We start from the raw sequence: 22062 nt of genomic DNA on the forward strand, positions 1-22062 counted from the left end.
TCATGCATGAAGTACTCAAACTATGTATTTTTTGGCCTCTACTTAGCTTTTGCTGACAAATGTTACAGATAACACGAGTTGGGTCATCTTTATCGATCTGAAAAAATGCCCAGGCTATGCAAGGCTTAGCACCCATGCGACCTGAAGAGCCACCACGACTTGTGGTGAGAGGCAGAGTTGTGTTTGAGGATGCAGTTGTTGACGTGCTTCCAGTACTACGTCTCTGTCCAGGAAGGCGCAACCTGACCTTGTCGTCAGTAGCATCTTCCTCCACCTCCTCTGCTGACCTCATCTCTTGGCTGACTGTGGGTTGACAGTAAGTGGGATCTCCGACCTCATCATCATCACCCTGTGTGTTATCACACCCGTCGTCCTCAGAGCCAACCTGTTCCTGCCCTGACAAAAAACTAAAGTTGTCGCTCCAATCAGGTATTTGAGTCTTATCGTCTTCCTCATTGTCTCCACCAACAGGAGTTACAGTTTGGGAATGAGGGTCTACATTATGGTCAGAACCTTCTGCGTCTGGTCCTGGATCCGACTCATAAAGATTCTGGGCATCAGTGCAGATCATTTCCTCGTCTGGATTCACAGAAGCGCTGGAGTCGACCTCTGATTCCCAGGCTATAGTATGAGTAAACAGCTCTGCAGACTCAACCATCTGTTCTACCTCATACTCAGACGGGCAGCTGGAGATTTGGGAGCTGTGAGGAAGCAAGTGCGATTTGGGTGACACCTTTGAGGACTGGAGTATTTGTGATGTTGAAGTTGATGTGGAGGAGAGCCCACTTAAAGGAGCACTTGATATCCGTTGAAGCACCTGCTGTTTTTGTGCCTCATCTGGAATTTGTAGCGATTGGCGTGGCCGTAAGAAAGGGATCTTATCACATTGTCCGCTAAAAGAAGTAGACATTTTAGTTTGGCTGGAAGATGGTCTTTCTTCTGCAGATGTTACTGTTGCTTTAACACCTACCCCACGGACACAACCTTTTTTCCCCTTCCCAACACGCCTATTCTCCTTTCCACCAGCAGCAGGCCTTTTTCCACTCATTTTGGTGGTTAACTAATTCACAACTCTGGAGTTGTTTGCACAAAAAAACAATGGATGGTAACCGAGCAGAGCTGAGTGGCCAAACTGTGGTATTAGGCCAAAACTATTGGCTGGGTTAGATGCAGAAAAAAATTATTTTGAATTTGCAACCTGATGGAGGTCAGTATAGATGGATTAATAGAACAAGACCCACACACAGCTAGAAGCCCAATATTTTTTCAGAGGTAGATGCAGGAAAAAAATATATTCAGTTTGCAACCTGATGGAGGTCAGTATAGATGGACTAATACAACAAGTCCCACACACAGCTAGAAGCCCAAATATTTTTTCAGAGGTACTGTAGATGCAGATAAAAATTAGTTTTAATTTGCAACCTGATGGAGGTCAGTATAGATGGACTAATAGAGAAAGTCCGACACACTACTAGAAGGCCAAATATTTTTTCAGAGGTAGATGCAGAAAAAAATATATTCAGTTTGCAACCTGATGGAGGTCAGTATAGATGGACTAATAGAGAAAGTCCGACACACTACTAGAAGGCCAAATATTTTTTCAGAGCTAGATGCAGAAAAAAATTATATTCAGTTTGCAACCTGATGGAGGTCAGTATAGATGGATTAATAGAACAAGACCCACACACAGCTAGAAGCCCAATATTTTTTCAGAGGTAAATGCAGAAAAAAATATATTCAGCTTGCAACCTGATGGAGGTCAGTATAGATGGACTAATACAACAAGTCCCACACACAGCTAGAAGCCCAATATTTTTTCAGAGGTAGATGCAGAAAAAAATATATTCAGTTTGCAACCTGATGGAGGTCAGTATAGATGGACTAATACAACAAGTCCCACACACAGCTAGAAGCCCAAATATTTTTTCAGAGGTACTGTAGATGCAGATAAAAATTAGTTTTAATTTGCAACCTGATGGAGGTCAGTATAGATGGACTAATAGAGAAATTCCGACACACTACTAGAAGGCCAAATATTTTTTCAGAGCTAGATGCAGAAAAAAATTATTTTCAGTTTGCAACCTGATGGAGGTCAGTATAGATAGATTAATAGAACAAGACCCACACACAGCTAGAAGCCCAATATTTTTTCAGAGGTAGATGCAGAAAAAAATATATTCAGTTTGCAACCTGATGGAGGTCAGTATAGATGGACTAATACAACAAGTCCCACACACAGCTAGAAGCCCAAATATTTTTTCAGAGGTACTGGAGATGCAGATAAAAATTAGTTTTAATTTGCAACCTGATGGAGGTCAGTATAAATGGACTAATAGAATGATGCTATGCCCAAAAGATTTTACTTCACTAGGTGCAGTAAAAAAATTGGTATACTATACACAGGTGGTATATCTTGCAACACAGATAGGCTACTCCACTGACTAACACACTCTGCAATAGGCCAAAAAGGATTAGCTTTGCTAGATTCAGCCAAATGCTGTGAAAAAAACTTGCACAGCACTGGCACAGACCTGCCTGGCAAAAACTGATAGGAACTGATGTAACCTAGTCCTGAAAAGGACTCCAATTACAATTAGTCTTTACTCCCACAACCTATCTATTTAATAGCACAGACCTCCCTGATAAAAGTCGTAGGAAATTCTGTAACCTAGTCCTTAAAAGGACTGCAATCACAACTATTCCCTACTCCCAAGCTATCTGTATATTTGTGCGAAAATTGGCTTGAAATTAACAAGGTATAGCGCACACAGCAACAGCGGTGCCGTCTAACACGCAGCTGCAGCAGTGAGAAAATGGTGGCGACGGGGAAAATGGCTTGGTCTTAAAGGGCAAGGACATGTGACATACACTGCCAATGACACATGATCTTGCTTGTGTGAAAAAAAGCACTTCGCTCCGTGTGTGCGCTGCTGATAGGCTGACAGATTGCACCTCCCCACTGCAAATGCGGGAAAGAGAAAAAAAAATGGAGATCTTCATTGTTCCTGCAGAGATCCATCCCCTGCCACTCCCCCCACCCCGCTGTACACTCAAACTGCGTATTAACATTAATTTTCATCATTACTGAGAAAAAATCCAGTTATGATTTTGGTGCACGAACAGTTATCGAACATAACCTCGAACAGCCGAATTTTTCTCAAATTGTTCGTGTTCGCCGAACGGCTCGAACACCGCCCAAAACAGCTCGAATTTGAGATTGGCGAACAGTTCGAGTAGAACAACGCTCATCTCTACCCATGACGTTTAAGCGAGGCGTGATTATTACTAATTGAAAACTTTTCCCTATTCCCCGCCATGATGACTTGAAATACAGTCAGCATAGGCTTTTTTTGTTGGTCTCTCAGGAGACTTAATCCATGGTATGCAAATGACAGAGTGTTAGCTCCTCCTAATTGGGAAAGGAAATCTTGCACCCCACTGCACCGTATTGATGATTTTCGCTTGGAACAGGAGAGAGCTAGATGATCTGCCTGCAATGGCCAAAAATGACCTCTTCCCTGAGCCCTCAGACTTCAACTCCCAGGATGCTTTGCGGCAGCGGAGGAAGGGCAGTGGTCACTTGGAACTCATCATGGCTTAAACAAGCTCTTCCTGGAAGCTGGGATTTCATAGTCACCTGTGTTATTTTAACTTTGCTCAGCGGCAGAATCGCAGCCCATGAGGTTTAACCGAGGCGTGATTATTGCTAATTGAAAACTTTTCTCAATGCGCCGCCATGATGACTTGAAATACAGTCAGCATCGGCAATTTTTGTTGGTCTCTCAGGAGACTTAATCCGTGGTATGCAAATGACAGAGTGTTAGCTCCTCCCAGTGGGGAAAGGAAATGTTGTGCCTCACCGCATCGTATTGATGGTTTTCGCTTGGAGCAGGAGAAAGCGAGCTGATCTTCCCACAATGGCCAAAAATGACCTCTTCCCTGAGCCCTCAGACTGCAACTGCCAGGATGCCTTGCGGTAGCAGGGGAAGGGCAGTGGTCATTTAGAACGCACCATGGCTTAAACAAGCTCTTCCTGGAAGTGGGGATTTCTTGGTTACCTGATTTACTTTAACTTTGCGCAGTGGCAGTATCGTAGCCCATGAGGTTTAATCGAGGCGTGATTATTAGTGTTGAGCGAACATGCTCGACATTGCTCGGTACTCGCCCGAGCATTACGCTACTCGGGATGTTCGGCGAGCACTGAGCATTTCCGGGTTACTCGGGCGGGAGCTCGGGTCTCCGCCCTGCATGTTTGGCGCTCTTTACAGAGCCAATGAACATGCAGGGATTGCCAGCCCGTCACTGTAATGCCGCAGCCATGTTGTTTGTGGGCATTACAGTGATTGGCTGGCTGCACAGCGTCACCTCAAGTATTTAAAACCGGGCGCCGCCATCTTGGACACAGTCGCTCCGGATCAGACAGTGTAGGGACAGCGCTGCTGATTTAGGGAGAGATATATCCAGCAAAATAGTTAGTGTAGGGTCTGTAAAGGCTGCCAGATCAAACAAACAGTCCTTCTCAGGACTAATATCAATCCCAGGTATATCAGGCAGGCTGTATAGGAGACGCAGTGGTTATACCAGCAAACGCTGCCTTACAGTCCTGTGTGCTGCTCCTGTTGCTAAAATTGCTGGACTTATCTCCAGGCCCCGGGGGCCAGGAAAAATCCTTTTTTTTAATCAAAATCATCTTTTTTTTTTCCTCCTTCACAATGTACAAATACCCATCTTATTAACCTTTTGGTGTCCCCCCCCCCCAAAAAAAAAAGTGTGCCTCTGATTTTTCAGACACAAATATATCTGTTGAAAATAGTCTGGTGTAGGCCAGAGAAACAGAAGTGTGGTTTTGCAGTTCTATGGGCCATTTGTATCTAAAAAAACAGTTTGAGTGTGTCGCTCACTGTTCAGCCGCAAATATATATATATTTTAAAAAGCCTGGTATACACCAGTAAATTATTACTGTGGTTTTGATGTTCCATGGTAAAACATCTCTATTATCCTGTTTTTGGCATTTTTTGCTGTATAAAAATAATAATAGTGTCTCCCTGATTTTTCAGACACAAATATATCTGTTGAAAACAGTCTGGTGTAGGCCAGAGAGACAGAAGTGTGCTTTTGCTGTTCCACGGTAAAAAATCTCTATTATCCTGCTTTTTGCATTTTTTGCTGTAAAAAAAAAAAATAGTGTCTCCCTGATTTTTCAGACACAAATATATCTTATGAAAATAGTCTGGTGTAGGCCCGAGAAATACAAGTGTGGTTTTGCAGTTCCACGGTACAAACCTCTGTATTATCCACTTTTGGGCCATTTGTATCTAAAAAAAACAGTTTGAGTGTGTCGCTCACTGTTCCGCCGCAAATATATATATATATTTTAAAAAGCCTGGTTTACACCAGTAAATGATTACTGTGGTTTTGATGTTCCACGGTAAAACATCTCTATTATCCTGTGTTTGGCATTTTTTGCTGTATAAAATTAATAATAGTGTCTCCCTGATTTTTCAGACACAAATATATCTGTTGAAAATAGTCTGGTGTAGGCCAGAGAGACAGAAGTGTGCTTTTGCTGTTCCACGGTAAAAAATCTCTATTATCCTGCTTTTTGCATTTTTTGCTGTAAAAAAAAAATAATAGTGTCTCCCTGATTTTTCAGACACAAATATATCTGTTGAAAATAGTCTGGGGTAGGCCCAAGAAATACAAGTGTGGTTTTGCAGTTCCACGGTACAAACCTCTGTATTATCCACTTTTGGGCCATTTGTATCTAAAAAAAACAGTTTGAGTGTGTCGCTCACTGTTCAGCAGCAAATATATATATATTTTAAAATGCCTGGTATACACCAGTAAATTATAACTGTGGTTTTGCTGTTCCACGGTAAATAATCTCTATTATTCAGGTTTTGGTATTTTTTTCCGTAAAGAAAAACAATAGTGTCTCCTGACTGTTGTGACACAAAAATATATCTGTTGAAAATAGTTTTGTGTAGGCCCGACATCCCAGTGTGGTTTCGCAGTTCCATGGGTCAAATCGCTGTACTATCCAGTTTTGGGCCTTTGGTATCTAAAAAAAAAGCAGTTTGATTGTGTCGCTCACTGTTCAGCCGCAAATATCTCTATTTAAAAAAGTGTGGTATACCCCAGTAAACAATAACTGTGGTTTTCCTCTTCCACGGTTCTAATCTACTCTTTATTACCCTTTTTCCATTTATAGTGCAAGTGTAAGCTATTTTACTTCATTTACAATGGGCAAGGCGCGTGGCAAGGGACGTGGAAGTGGACGTTCTGGTGATGGTTCGTGCAGAGGACGGGGCCATGGCCAAGGTGAAAATTTGCCACAACCAACAGCCACATCTTCTCGCTCCCACTTCTTGACCGAATTACTAGGGAAGCACAGAACAACACCAGTATTGAGAACTGATCAGTGTGAACAGGTTATTAATTGGATAGCAGACAATGCTTCCAGTTACCTGGGCACCACCACCTCCGGTCTGTCTTCCACACGGTCAACTCTTAGTAGCCGTGAGTCTTGACCGTATACTCCTCCTCACCCTGATGCTCCTTCCTCCCACCATGCCGAGTGTCGTCAGACAGCAAGTGATCCCACACTTGGACACTCTGAAGAGCTGTTCACTGGTCCATTTCCATATTTGGGCCCCTCGCCTGATACGCTTGAAGTGGTGGCAGAGGAGATCCCATGTTGCGATGCCCAAATATTTGAACAACCACGGCCACAGGAAGTCGACGTTGGCAATCTGTCACAAAAGGTGGACGATGACGAGACACAATTGCCAGGAAGTGAGGAGGAGGTGGTGGATGATCTAGTAACTGACCCAACATGGAAGGAGGACATGCAGTGTGAGGCCAGCAGCACACAGGGGGAGGGAGGCAGAGTACCCCAACAGGCAGGAAGAAGCAGTGTGGTGGCCGCAGACAGAAGGCAGGCAACCGTTCCCTGTAACACAAACACGAGGGACGTTGCCAGTACAAGCGGTAGGTCTTCCAGAGTCTGGAATTTTTTTAAAGACTCTGCTGATAACCCCAAAAAGGCCATATGTTCCACCTGCCATGTCAGCATCAGCAGGGGTGACAAAACTACCAGCCTGACCACCACCAGCATGATCAGGCACATGGCAGCAAAGCACCCGACTTTGTGGGGCGAAACCCAGGGTCCACGACCAGTGTCAGCGGGTGTCACCACTGCTTCTTCCACTGTTGTGCGTGCAATAGAACCCCCTGTTGTGTGTGCAAGGCAATCCCCTGTCCATACTGCATGTAAAAATGCCCCCTCCTCTCAGGCTTCACTTGTTATGGCAGTTTCTCAAGAAACAGCATCAACGTCCACGTCCACGTCCCACCGCAGCGTTCAATTGTCCATATCCCAGACCTTTAAACGAAAGCGGAAATTCGCAGCTAACGCCCCACAGGCCACAGTCCTAAATTCGCACATTTCACGACTGCTTGCATTGGAAATGCTGCCTTTTAGGCTGGTGGAGAAGGAATTCTTCTGCAATCTTATGGCGGTGGCCGTCCCTCGGTACTCGGTCCCCAGCCGACACTATTTTGCCCGGTGTGCCATCCCCGCACTACACAAGCACGTGTCCCAAAGCATCTGCCGTGCCCTCAACAATGCAGTTACTGGGAGAGTCCACATGACAACGGACACGTGGACAAGTGCTTGTGGCCAGGGACGGTACATCCCTCTGACGGCACACTGGGTAAACATAGTGGAAGCCGGGACCCAGTCGGACCTTGGGACGGAACACATCCTCCCCACACCGAGGATTGCGGGCCCTATGTCAGTCAGAGTTGCCCCCACAGTGTACAGCTTCTGCGCATCCTCCTCCTCCTCCTCATGTTCAGCCTCCATCTCAGATATCACCACATCAGTTACAAGCTGGAAGCATTGCAGTACTGCCTCCGTCAAGCGGCAACAGGCTGTGCTGAAACTCATAAGCTTAGGTGATAAACCTCACACTGCTTGTGAGTTGTGGACAGCTGTGAAAGAGCAGGCAGATCTGTGGCTGAGACCGCTGAACCTACATCCCGGCATGGTCGTGTGTGACAATGGCCGTAACCTGGTGGCGGCTCTGAGGAGAGGTGAGATCACACACGTACCATGCCTGGCTCATGTGCTTAACCTCGTGGTTCAGCGGTTTCTTAAATCGTACCCTGAGTTGCCAGATCTGCTCGTGAAAGTACGCCGCCGGTCAGCTCATTTTCGCAAGTTGGCTACAGCTTCCGCCGCCCTTGCTGTGTTGCAGCAGCGTTTGCAGCTTCCGGCACACCGACTGGTGTGTGATGTCCCCACACGTTGGAACTCTACCCTCCACATGTTGCAAAGGATTTGTGAGCAGAAGAGAGCAGTTGTGGAGTACCAGCTGCAACAAGGCCGTCGATATTCATTCAGACTCCACACATAAGACCTCAGGAGTGGACCTGGATGTCTGACATATGTACCATCCTGACAAACCTTCAGGAGGCCACCAAGATGGTCAGTGGCGATGACGCCATCATTAGTGTCAGCATCCCACTTTTCTGTCTTTTGCAACGCTCTCTGCAGAGAATTAAAGAGGAGGCATTGCAGCCAGAGTATGATGAGATGGATCAAGAAGCCGTAGCGGGTGATTACACACAGCCCAGCCTCATCTCATCCCAACGTGCATTGGGGGACAATGAGGGAGAGGAGGAGGAGGAGGAGGAGGAGGAAGAACAGGAGCAGCTATCATGCGTTGTAGACGGTAGTACCTGTACAAGTGTCATACCGTCGGTTCAGCGTGGGTGGCCTGAGGACAGGGGGGAGGAGGAGGAGGAGGAGAGCATGGTCAGTTGTCATCTTGGTGAGGACACGGAAATCTTGCCCGTTACCAGTCTGGCATGCATGGCTGACTTTATGTTACGCTGCCTTAACCGTGACCCTCGCGTTGTCAAAATGTTGGGTGACAGTCATTACTGGTTGGTGACACTTGTAGACCCCCGCTACAAGGAGAACTTTCACTCTCTTATTCCTGAGGTGGAGAGGTCTACAAAAATGGGGCAATACCAGAAGGCCCTTGCTGCAGAACTCTTAAAAAAATTCCCATCTGAACACGCTAGCGGCAGAGGTCACAGTTCGTTGCCCAACCAAGGCGTACAGGCGAGAGAGATGCAACTCCAATCCAGCAGAGGCAGGGGAACACCGTCAACGTTCTGGGACAGTTTTCTGACACCCGCCCAGCTTACAGGCCCTGAGGCGCGGGGTACTCTCACAAGAAGTGGAAAGTTTCAAAAGATGGTGAGGGAGTACCTTGCCGATCGTACCAGCGTCCTCCGTGATTCCTCTGTGCCTTTTAATTATTGGGTATCCAAGCTGGACACTTGGAATGAACTCGCTCTGTACGCCTTGGAGGTCCTGGCCTGCCCTGCCGCTAGCGTGTTATCGGAGCGTGTTTTTAGTGCCGCTGGGGGAATTATAACTGATAAGCGCACTCGCCTGTCAACTGACAATGCTGACAAGCTGACCCTTATCAAAATGAACAAGGGCTGGATTGGGCCAGACTTCTCATCACCACCAAATGACAGCAGAGTAACATAAAGTCAAATCCACTGTGTTATTTCGGGAGGTGTATTCACATGCACCGCTTCACACCCACACATGGGTATACGCTTCCTCGTTTTGGCTGTTTAATCTTATTCTCCTTATCCTCAGCCTCCACCACCACTATACCACCAGGGTGCCAGCATTGCAAGTTCCTCCGTCCTAATTTTTGGCAACTTTTGCTGGGAAAGCATAAGCAAATACCATGGGACACCCACTCCCCAATAATGGGACTTATGTTTGTAATATACTGTACTGCATGGCTCTTGTAAGGGGCATTTCAAGTTGCTCCGTCCTAATTTTTGGCAGCTTTTGCTGGGAAGGCATAAGCAAATACTATGGGAGACCCACTCCCCAATAATGGGACTTATGTTTGTAATATGCTCTACTGTATGGCTCTTGTAAGGGGCATTGCAAGTTGCTCCATCCTAATTTTTGGCAGCTTATGCTGGGAAAGCATAAGCAAATACTATGGGAGACCCACTCCCCAATAATGGGACTTATGTTTGTAATATGCTGTACTGCATGGCTCCTGTAAGGGGCATTGCAAGTTGCTCCATCCTAATTTTTGGCAGCTTTTGCTTGCAAGGCATAAGCAAATACTATGGGACACCCACTCCCCAATAATGGGACTTATGTTTGTAATATGCTGTACTGCATGGCTCTTGTAAGGGGCATTGCAAGTTGCTCCATGCTAATTTTTGGCAGCTTTTGCTTGCAAGGCATAAGCAAATACTATGGGACACCCACTCCCCAATAATGGGACTTATGTTTGTAATATGCTGTACTGCATGGCTCTTGTAAGGGGCATTGCAAGTTGCTCCGTCCTAATTTTTGGCAGCTTTTGCTTGCAAGGCATAAGCAAATAATATGGGACACCCACTCCCCAATAATGGGACTTATGTTTGTAATATGCTGTACTGCATGGCTCTTGTAAGGGGCATTGCAAGTTGCTCCGTCCTAATTTTTGGCAGCTTTTGCTTGGAAACCATAAGCAAATACCATGGGACACCCACTCCCCAATAATGGGACTTATGTTTGTAATATGCTGTACTGCATGGCTCTTGTAAGGGGCATTGCAAGTTGCTCCGTCCTAATTTTTGGCAGCTTTTGCTGGGAAAGCATAAGCAAATACTATGGGAGACCCACTCCCCAATAATGGGACTTATGTTTGTAATATGCTGTACTGCATGGCTCCTGTAAGGGGCATTGCAAGTTGCTCCGTCCTAATTTTTGGCAGCTTTTGCTTGCAAGGCATAAGCAAATACTATGGGACACCCCCTCCCCAATAATGGGACTTATGTTTGTAATATGCTGTACTGCATGGCTCTTGTAAGGGGCATTGCAAGTTGCTCCGTCCTAATTTTTGGGAGCTTTTGCTTGCAAGGCATAAGCAAATACTATGGGACACCCACTCCCCAATAATTGGACTTATGTTTGTAATATGCTGTACTGCATGGCTCTTGTAAGGGGCATTGCAAGTTGCTCCGTACTAATTTTTGGCAGCTTTTGCTTGGAAAGCATAAGCAAATACTATGGGACACCCACTCCCCAATAATGGGACTTATGTTTGTAATATGCTGTACTGCATGGCTCTTGTAAGGGGCATTGCAAGTTGCTCCGTCCTAATTTTTGGCAGCTTTTGCTGGGAAAGCATAAGCAAATACTATGGGAGACCCACTCCCCAATAATGGGACTTATGTTTGTAATATGCTGTACTGCATGGCTCTTTTAAGGGGCTTTGCAGTGCAGTTCAAGGTCTTTACTGATGATTATAAGGTAGACCCTCCCGGGAGTACTGGCTAGCATAAGAGGCCTGGTCAGTCTGTGAGCAAGCAGGAGTTCCCCTGGCCAGGTGGAGTTGTAGGCCTCCCCGTCTGTCTGCACTCTTACTGGCTACCTTGCTGTAAGCGGGTAGAAGTAGCCCACGTCCCTGAGTGTACCGTGTAGTGCTCACCCGTATGGCTGGTGACTTGGGGCCTTCTGTTAGCCTCCGCTCCATGACGGCGGTGCTGGTCCCTTGCTTGTGACTGAGCCTCCGGGCTTCTATGGCCAGAGGACCTGAAATCCCCTGCCGGCTGGTTTCTGCTGCTGGATATATAAGTCCTCACAGCTTCGGACTCCTGTGTCCGGTTCCTATTATCTTCTGCCAGGGCGAGCTCTGCTCAGCTTCCAGCCCCTCGTTTTTAGCTCCTAGCTCCTACAGAGCTCCTTGCTGTTACTTTCCCTTGCTCTCACTCTGACTCTGACTGTTCTCTGTTCTCTGACTCACTCAACCCCACCCCAGATCCAGTTTATAAGGGCAGTATTCTCCCCTCCCAGGACTGGGGCAGGAGGATGTTACATGTTTAAGGGATCCTGACCAGGAAACCTCCCACTTGCTCTCTGACGTAATCTCTATTACTGTGGTGACCAGACCCCTGGGGTGCCACACATGGCTCTTGTAAGGGGCATTGCAGTGCCTCATAATTTTTGGAAAGCCTTCCATTCACTGCTTAGGCCAGCAGTGCACAGGAGACCCAGTTGCTATAAATGGAAAAAAAGGTTTAGTTAACGCCCTCTGACCTCCATGTCATTTCCAAGGGGCATTGGAGTGCCTCGAAATTTTTGGTAGGCATTGCACTCACTGTATGCCCTATAACTGTGTAGCCGAACCGCTCCTTTTGTTACAGAAACATATCCTACAAGACATATCTGGTTGACTGGCCTGATATTGATGTGAATGGTCCCTGTGCCTCCTGCTCTTTCTCCTTTGCCACTACCTCATCCATAATTTATCACCTGAAGCTTTGTTTTAACGGGAGTCATAGAACTTGGATAGTAGCAGGAAAACATCCAGCAATCCTCGGAGGAGGTAGGATATGCGCCAAAAGCCTGACCTCCTCAGGCCTAGCCGCTACTACATACATGCGCTTGCATTACAACAAAACAAAGCAGATGCTAACTTCTATCATCCTCATCATGCTCCTCACTTTGGCACTCTCAACTCCCCTGATGGAGAAGCTAGGGCCCACCGGAGGAGTCTGATAGTCCGGTGGGCTCGGCCAATGCTGCCCTAAAGCAGGCCAGGCTAAGAAAAGTGTGGGAAAGGTTACCGGTACAAATAGGGGTGGCTGTGGACCGAGTATGGACACCCGGCCACCCCCTGGAGGCTGGGGAGCAAGCGGGGACACCCGGCCACCAGTCGGCTGGGGACTGAGTATGGATACCAGGCCGCCGACACAGCCATGGCATGGTGGCCAGATTCCGCCTCCACATGCCTAAAATTCCCAATTTAAAGTGCAAGCAAGCAAGCAGTATGGTGTTGCAGCCTGGGGGTGGGTGGGTGGCAGGCTGCATACTTGCGCTTGCATTGCAAGGATGTCATGGGTGTGTCGCCACGAAGATCGTCACGATTACACAGCCTGACTTCTCGCAGCTGACTTTTTGGTGCTTTGTGTTTTTCGGCAGTGAGGGAGTTAATTCTCTCTCTCTCTGTGCTACACGAGGTCCAGCCTCGCCCAGCTGCAATCAATGCTGCTGTAGTGAGACTCCTTCAAATGCCTGCTGGTCTGTTAGGGAAGTGTCGGTGAAAGCATTTCATGCAGACTAACAGAGCGGATCGTGGTATTTGGAGTTTCAGTGATAAGTGTATTTGGAGTGTTTTTTCCCTTCCTCGCTTTATCATTTATCTCCTTTCCCGTTGGTGTTCCCTCTGTTGTAGTTGTGTAGTTTTTGTATGCAAGGTGGTTTTGGTTTTTCCCTTGTACTGTCTCGTTCGTCTAAGTACTGTGTGTGGGCATATTATTACTTGTCCCCTTTTGTTGTGATCGGGGTCCTTCTCAGGACTAGATTACTTAGGTGCAGGGATCCTCAGGAGGTAGGGGTTACGCTGGCGGCCTGGACCTCTGTACCTTTAACAGTACCTCCAGGTTGAGGGATTAGTCAGGGCCCCAGCTTAGGGTCAGCTTAGGCCCCCTACCTCCAGTATACAGAGACAGCGTGACATTTTCACCAACCACTTAGTTTTTCTCCAGCTACCATGGATCCAGTAGCCGGTCTAGCTCGGCAGTTGCAGAGTTTGTCCATGGAGCTGGCGGACGTTAGGTCCAAGGTTTTGTATCCTCAGGAGCAAGCCGGACCAGAACCTAAAGTAGCTCTCCCTGACAGGTTCACTGGGGGGCGGGACAAGTTTTTTGTTTTCCGGGAGGCATGCAAGTTGTACTTTCGGCTGCGGCCTCGGTCATCGGGGAGTGAAGAACAAAGGGTGGGAATTGTCATCACGCTCCTGCAAGGGGACCCACAATCTTGGGCGTTCTCTCTTCCCCCGGGCTCCCCGGCTCTCCAGTCAGTGGATAGGTTTTTCGCTGCTCTGGGACTCGTATATGATGACCCAGATCGGATCTCCCTTGCTGAGTCTAAGTTACGTAGGATCCAGCAGGGAGATCGTCCGGCGGAGGAATTCTGTTCGGAGTTCCGTAGGTGGGCCACGGACACCCAGTGGAATGACCCGGCTCTTAGGAGCCAGTTTTGTCAAGGTTTATCCGACAAATTACAGGATGTGTTGGCACAGTATGACTCTCCCGCGTCACTGGAAGCCGCTATGGCCCTTGCTATTCGCGTTGACAGACGGCTTCGGGAGAGGTGCGGGATAACTCTACCCCCTGTGATGACTCCACCTCCTACAAGGTCCCCTCATATGGTGGTTCCCCTGGTCAGTCCAGAGGAGCCTATGCAATTAGGAGGGACATCATTTCGGGGGAGGGGACCGGTGGTGCGCCATAAGACAGGAAGGTGTTTCTTCTGCGGGAGAAAGGGACATTTTATTGGGGGGTGTCCATCCCGTCCCTTGCAGAGTGAAGAGTCGTCGGAAAACTGTTGATCCCAGGTTGTGTGGTGGACGGCAATCTGGGAGTAGGTATTTTGTCCCTAGGTTCGTCTCAGTTTCTCGTACCGGCGGAGGTGGTGGAGGGTACGAGAACTGAGAGGATATCTGTTCTTCTGGATAGTGGGGCCGGGGCTAATCTGGTTGATGCTCGGTTTGCCCGGGTTCAAGGTATGCGATTGAGTGAGTTGGCTAAACCCATCCCCATATTCTCGATCGATGCCAGGCCTCTCGGTCAGGGAAGTTTTTTGCAAGCTGTGCATGACGTAAAACTTCAAGTGGGGGCGATACATAAAGAACTGTTGTCTTGCTACGTGTTGGAGGGTCTTCCCACTCCTATAGTGTTGGGCCTTCCTTGGTTAACTAAGCATAACCCGGTTATTAATTGGCAAACCAGAGAGATAAGCCAATGGAGTAAATTCTGTAATAAAAACTGCATGAACACGGTCATCGGTGCGGTTACTCCTTGGGTCTTACCTCCATTTCTGGCGGACTTTGAGGATGTATTCTTGGAGAAAGGGTGTCAGGAACTACCTCCTCATCGCGAGTATGACTGTTCTGTAAAACTGCTCCCTGAGGCCAAGTTACCTAAAGCTAGGTTGTATAACCTTTCTGGTCCTGAGAGGCAGGCCATGAAGGATTATATTTCAGAAAGTCTGGCTAAGGGGCATATTAGACCTTCATCTTCACTGGTGGCTGCGGGGTTCTTCTTTGTTAAGAAGAAAGATGGAGGCCTACGCCCTTGCCTGGATTTCCGTGAACTTAATCGGATTACGGTCCGAGATCCGTATCCGCTCCCACTTATTCCCGATCTCTTTAATCAGATCGTGGGCGTCAAATGGTTCTCTAAGTTGGATCTCAGGGGGGCGTACAATCTGATTAGGATGAAGGAGGGGGATGAGTGGAAGACGGCGTTTAACACTCCGGAGGGGCATTATGAGAACCTTGTCATGCCATTCGGTCTGACTAATGCCCCGGCGGTGTTCCAACACTTTGTTAATGACATTTTTCGCCGCCTGGTGGGACAGTTTGTTGTCATATATCTGGATGATATCTTAATTTACTCGCCGGATCTGGTGTCTCATCAGGAGCACGTTAGGCAGGTGTTACAGATCTTGCGGGATAATAAACTGTATGCCAAATGGGAAAAGTGTGTGTTCGCCGTACAGGAACTCCAGTTTTTAGGCTTCCTGGTTTCAGCGTCCGGTTTTCGTATGGACCCTGGGAAAGTGCGGGCAGTTCTTGAGTGGGATCGGCCAGAGAATCTGAAGGCACTACAACGTTTCCTGGGGTTTGCTAATTATTACCGGAAGTTCATTCGTAATTTCTCGTCCATGGTTAAGCCTCTCACAGACATGACTAAAAAGGGGACGGATTTTTCTAGGTGGTCTGACAAGGCTTGTCAAGCATTCTCCTCCTTGAAAAAATGTTTTGCCTCGGCACCCATACTCATTCAACCTGATGCGTCACAGCCATTCATTGTAGAGGTAGACGCTTCCGAGGTAGGGGTGGGAGCAGTATTGTCACAAGGTTCGTCCCCTGGTAAGTGGCATCCGTGCGCCTTTTTCTCTAAAAAATTGTCGTCCGCTGAGAGGAATTACGATGTCGGCAATAGGGAACTCTTGGCCATTAAGTTAGCTTTTGAGGAGTGGCGCCATTTTTTGGAGGGGGCAGTCCATCCGGTCACCGTCATCACCGATCACAAGAACCTGCTATATCTGGAGTCCGCGAAACGTCTGAATCCCAGACAAGCTAGGTGGTCATTGTTTTTTACCAGGTTTAATTTTGTCGTTACATATCGTCCTGGGTCAAAAAATGTAAAGGCGGATGCCTTATCTCGTAGTTTCCCTGGGGCCGGGAATACGGACGACCCGATTCCTATCCTTCAGGAGGGGGTGGTGGTTTCGGCAGTATGCTCTGAGCTGGAGGAGGAGGTATTGGAGGCTCAGGGGGACGCCCCTGTTGGACCTCCGGGGAGACTGTTTGTTCCAGATCAGTTGCGACAAAAGGTGATCGAGGCACACCATAACTCAGTTTTTGCAGGACACCCAGGGAGTAGAGCAACTGTGGATCTCCTCTCGCGTCGGTTTTGGTGGCCTAACTTACATAAGGAGGTGGTAACTTTTGTCGCGTCCTGTGGGGTTTGTGCGCGCTCTAAGACCTCACATACCCGTCCGTCTGGGGCCCTCTTACCTTTGAAGATCCCGGAGCGTCCTTGGACTCATCTGTCTATGGACTTTATTACGGACCTCCCTCCGTCTTCGGGTAAAACGGTCATACTCGTTGTAGTGGACAGGTTCAGCAAGATGGCACATTTTATCGCTCTTCCGGCTCTCCCTAATGCTAAAACTCTTGCGCAGGTGTTCATTGGGGAGATTGTGAGGCTTCACGGGGTACCCTCCGAGGTGGTGTCTGATCGGGGGTCTCAGTTTGTGTCCAAGTTCTGGAAGGCGTTTTGTGCACGGCGGGGGATGCATTTGTCGTTCTCATCGGCTTTTCATCCTCAGACCAATGGTCAGACGGAACGTATGAACCAGAGCTTGGAGACATATCTCCGGTGTTTTGTGTCAGAGAACCAGGAGGACTGGGCTTCTTTCTTACCTCTGGCAGAGTTTGCTCTTAATAATAGGCGGAGCGAGTCCACTGGTAAGTCCCCGTTTTTTGGGGCATATGGTTTTCACCCCCAGTTTTGTACTTTCAGTAGGGGGGGCTCTTCGGGGGTTCCTGAGGAGGAACGATTTTCCTCATCACTCGCTTCAGTATGGAGAGGGGTGCTGAAGAATCTGAATACTATGGGGAACCGATACAAACGTATGGCTGATAGGAGGAGAGTGTCTGGTCCGGACCTTAGTGTGAACGATCGGGTATGGTTGTCTACCAGGAATATAAAACTTAAGGTTCCCTCCTGGAAACTGGGTCCCAGGTTCATCGGGCCGTACAGAATCAGTTCTATTATTAATCCGGTGGCATTCCGTCTTGACCTCCCCCCTACGTTTAAAATTCACAACGTGTTCCACAGATCGTTGCTTAAGAGGTATGTGGTGCCGGTGGTACCGTCACCTTTACCTCCCCCTCCAGTGGTGGTCAAGGGTAACTTGGAGTTCCAGGTATCGAGGGTCATCGATTCACGCTTTAATCGCCGGTCCCTTCAGTACCTGGTTCATTGGAAAGGGTATGGTCCTGAGGAGAGGATGTGGGTTCCTGCGTCGGATATTAACGCAGACCGATTAGTTCGGGCCTTCCACACGACTCACCCGGATAAACCTGGCCCTGAGGGTCCGGAGGCCCCTCGTAGAAGGGGGGGTACTGTCACGGGTGTGTCGCCACGAAGATCGTCACGATTACACAGCCTGACTTCTCGCAGCTGACTTTTTGGTGCTTTGTGTTTTTCGGCAGTGAGGGAGTTAATTCTCTCTCTCTCTGTGCTAGACGAGGTCCAGCCTCGCCCAGCTGCAATCAATGCTGCTGTAGTGAGACTCCTTCAAATGCCTGCTGGTCTGTTAGGGAAGTGTCGGTGAAAGCATTTCATGCAGACTAACAGAGCGGATCGTGGTATTTGGAGTTTCAGAGATAAGTGTATTTGGAGTGTTTTTTCCCTTCCTCGCTTTATCATTTATCTCCTTTCCCGTTGGTGTTCCCTCTGTTGTAGTTGTGTAGTTTTTGTATGCAAGGTGGTTTTGGTTTTTCCCTTGTACTGTCTCGTTCGTCTAAGTACTGTGTGTGGGCATATTATTACTTGTCCCCTTTTGTTGTGATCGGGGTCCTTCTCAGGACTAGATTACTTAGGTGCAGGGATCCTCAGGAGGTAGGGGTTACGCTGACGGCCTGGACCTCTGTACCTTTAACAGTACCTCCAGGTTGAGGGATTAGTCAGGGCCCCAGCTTAGGGTCAGCTTAGGCCCCCTACCTCCAGTATACAGAGACAGCGTGACAAAGGAATGGGAGAGGTACAATTGAACACTGCCCTGGGACAAGGACTTGATTGGGGATAGTTGCAAGTCTGCAACGACAGGTGCAAGGTGGGAGGCATCTTCGCATGTACCATGAACAGGGGTTTGGCATGCACACACTACAGCGGAATAGGCTCTCCTTCCCACTAAATGCACTGGGGAGGGCACAGGTAATGTTTTGGTATACGCGCTTAACCTTATGTATAAGGCACACCAAGAAAAATAGGGGCGGCTGGGGACTGAGTATGGATACCTCGCTGCCGAAGCAGCCATGAGGTAGTGGCCAGCTTTGGCCTCCTCTAAACTAAAAGGCCCCATTTCAAGTGCAAGCTAGCAGTATGGAATTGCAGTGTGGGGGTGGGTGGGTGGCAGGCTGCACACTTACACTTGCATTAAAAGAAAACATAGCAGATGCTAACTTCTGTCATCATCATAATGCTCCTCACCTTGGCACTCTCAACTCCACCGATGGAGAAGTCAGGGCCCACCGGAGGAGTCTGGTTCTCTGGTGGGTTCGTCCAATGCTGCCTAAAGCAGGCCGTGCTAAGAAAAGTGTGTGGGGGGATGTTCCAAGGAGAAATAGGGGCGGCTGGGGACCGTTTATGGACACCCGACTGTTAGAACCTTGCTCTTAGGTTTTTTTTCCTTTGCTGGTCACATGACCTTGTTGGCCTATTTAATCCTGCTCCGCCCTTCTGGCTTTGCTGGACTTCATTGTATATCTACTTTCTAGCTAGCCTGTGCTCTGTGTCTTGCTCTGTTAGTTTGCTTGGTCTACTGACCTCTTTGTTCTATATATTTTGTTTGTTCGTCTGTCTGCTACTATTTCTGTTAGGAGGTGTCCCATATTCCTCCCAGTCCTTAGTACTTGTAGGGATTCCTTCCCCACATCTATAGGTCTCCGTACAGACTAGCTTAGGACTTTAGCAGGTCTGATCGCAGGATCAGGTCCCCTGTTACATCGTAGGGATTAAGCTGAGTTCTATCGTAGGGACAGATCTCCTCTCTTTCCTTAGCTCTGGTAGCAGAACATAACAGTAAGTCCAGCCAGCAAATTCTCTAAGGAAAGATTTTTCTGTTCCATCATGGTGTCGGTTCAGGATTTGGTTCATCGCCTGCAGGGACTCTCTCTGGAGGTGGCCGAGCTCCGTCAGCACGTGAGTAACTGTCCTGGAGCACATTTCTTGGAGCCTAAGGTATGTTTGCCGGATTTATTTTTTGGTGAACACCGAGAATTTTTTTCATTTAAAAATGCTTGCTTATTGTATTTTCGTTTGAGACCTAAGTCCTCTGGGGATGAATCCCAGCGCGTAGGGTTCATAATGTCACTTTTGCGCAAAGAGCCTCAGGAGTGGGCCTTTTCTTTGCAACCTAGTGATACATGCTTCAGATCAGTGGATAGTTTTTTTTCTGCTTTGGGACTATTATATGATGATCCTGACCGTGTCGCATCAGCTGAGACTGAGTTGAGACGTTTAAAACAGGGATCAGGTAATGTGGAAAAATATTGTACTCATTTCCGTCGTTGGTCTACTCAAACAGGGTGGAACGATTCTGCTCTGAAAAGTCTATTTCTTGCTGGGCTCAGTGAAAGGGTTAAAGACCTGCTAATTGCTTATCCTACACCTGAAGATTTGCAACAGGCTATGCAATTAGCTATACGGGTAGATAGAAGACTGCGTACAAGGGTTAATGAGAGCAAATCCTCTGCTATGTCAGTTTCTGGTTATGAGAATGTGTGTACTAACAGTGGTGAACTGATGGAGATTGGATCAGTGGCACCTCGCTCTCAAGAAAAAGACCGTCGATTTTCTGAAGGCTTGTGTTTCTATTGCGGAAAATCTGGTCATTTGATTAAAGGCTGTGAGCTTCGTATGAAGAAAGAAAAAAAAATGGTCAGTCACGCCTGTATTGCCTGTTTAAATTCCAAGGGTATATCTTTAGCTGCTTCCACGATTGCTCAGAAAGAATTAATGGAATTTCGGGTGTTTGTTGATTGCGGGTCTACTTTGAATGTAATTGATGGGGGATTCGTGGAAAGACTCAATTTAAAACCTGAACCTTTATCATCCCCCATTGCTGTGGTTTCTGTGGATGGTTCCCCTTTGAAGAATATTACTCTCAAGGTCTGTGAATTTCCTCTCACTATTAATGGTGTTCACCATGAGAAATTGGATTTGGTAGTGTTGAATAACTTGCCTTCTCCAGTAATATTGGGATTGCCCTGGTTAAAATTTCACAATCCTGTACTGGATTGGTCTACCAGTGAAATTAAATCCTGGAGCCATAAATGTTATGACAAGTGTTGTAACGGGCGTATTGCAGCTTTGGATAGGGGAGAATTGCCTGTTCCTATTCAGGATTTTTGGAGATTTTTTTCTGAGAAGGAATCGCAGGTTTTGCCTCCCCATAGAGACTATGATTGTTCTATTGAATTTGTCCCTGGAGCGACTCTTCCTAAAAGTCGTTTATTTAACCTTACTATTCCTGAGAGGAAGGCTTTGGAGGAATACATACAGACAAGTTTGGCCGCCGGTCACATTAGGCCCTCTAAGTCTCCTGTGGCGGTTGGATTTTTTTTTGTAAAAAAAAAGGACGGCGGTTTACCTCCTTGTCTGGATTTTCGTGAGATTAACAAAATTACTGTACGCAATCCTTACCCACTGCCATTGATTCCTGATCTGTTTAACCAGTTAATGGGGGCCAAGTGGTTCTCTAAAATTGACCTTAAGGGGGCATACAATCTGTTGCGCATGAAGGAGGGTGACGAATGGAAGACTGCTTTTAACACTCCTGTGGGTCATTTTGAGAATCTGGTTATGCCTTTTGGTCTTACTAATGCTCCTGCATTTTTTCAGAATCTGATTAATGACATCCTTAGACCTTTGATCGGCAAAAATGTGGTTGTGTATTTGGATGACATTTTGATTTATTCGCCGGATCTGGAGTCTCATTGGTGGAGCGTGCGTGAGGTATTACAGTTATTAATGGACAATTCGCTTTTTGCTAAGCTGGAGAAATGTGAGTTCGCTGTACAGAGAATTAGTTTTTTGGGCTACATTATCTCCAGCAAAGGTTTTGAGATGGATCCGGTTAAGGTTCAGGCTGTGCAGGAATGGCCTAGGCCTATTGGTTTGAAATCGATACAGAGGTTTTTGGGTTTCGCCAATTACTACAGAAAATTCATAAAAAATTTTTCTAGTATTGTCAAACCTCTGCCTGATCTCACCAGGAAAGGTGCTGATGCGGTTCAGTGGTCTTCTGAGGCCATTGAAGCTTTTGTGTATCTCAAGGAGAGGTTCACCTCTGCTCCCATCCTTATGCAGCCTGATGTTACTAGGCCGTTTTTGGTTGAGGTTGATGCTTCCTCTGTGGGGGTTGGCGCAGTATTGTCTCAGGATAACGGGGATGGATTACATCCCTGTGCCTTTTTTTCAAAAAAAATTTCGGAGACTGAACTGAATTACGATATTGGTAATCGGGAATTATTGGCTATTAAACTCGCATTTGAACACTGGCGCCACTTCTTGGAAGGTGCGGAATTTCCCATTCAGGTTCTTACGGATCATAAAAATCTGATATATCTTGATGCTGCCAAGCGCCTGAATGCCCGTCAGGCTAGGTGGGCACTGTTTTTCTCGCGGTTTAATTTCTCTGTTACTTACATCCCTGG

The 22062-nt window shown here is 47.3% G+C and overlaps 2 non-coding genes across 2 annotated transcripts; both read left to right on the forward strand.

Moving 5' to 3' along the window:
• Nucleotides 1–3235: 3235 nt before the first annotated feature.
• LOC141168002 (U4 spliceosomal RNA) lies at nt 3236–3369 on the forward strand. The gene has a single exon (XR_012251769.1). It is a non-coding gene; the product is annotated as a U4 spliceosomal RNA (small nuclear RNA).
• A 280-nt stretch (nt 3370–3649) lies between these two features.
• LOC141168505 (U4 spliceosomal RNA) lies at nt 3650–3790 on the forward strand. The gene has a single exon (XR_012252240.1). It is a non-coding gene; the product is annotated as a U4 spliceosomal RNA (small nuclear RNA).
• The last annotated feature ends 18272 nt before the right edge of the window (nt 3791–22062 follow it).

Source organism: Phyllobates terribilis, unplaced genomic scaffold, assembly GCF_046119375.1.
Source record: "Phyllobates terribilis strain yellow unplaced genomic scaffold, ASM4611937v1 Scaffold_11__3_contigs__length_659146591, whole genome shotgun sequence".
NCBI lineage: Eukaryota > Metazoa > Chordata > Amphibia > Anura > Dendrobatidae > Phyllobates > Phyllobates terribilis.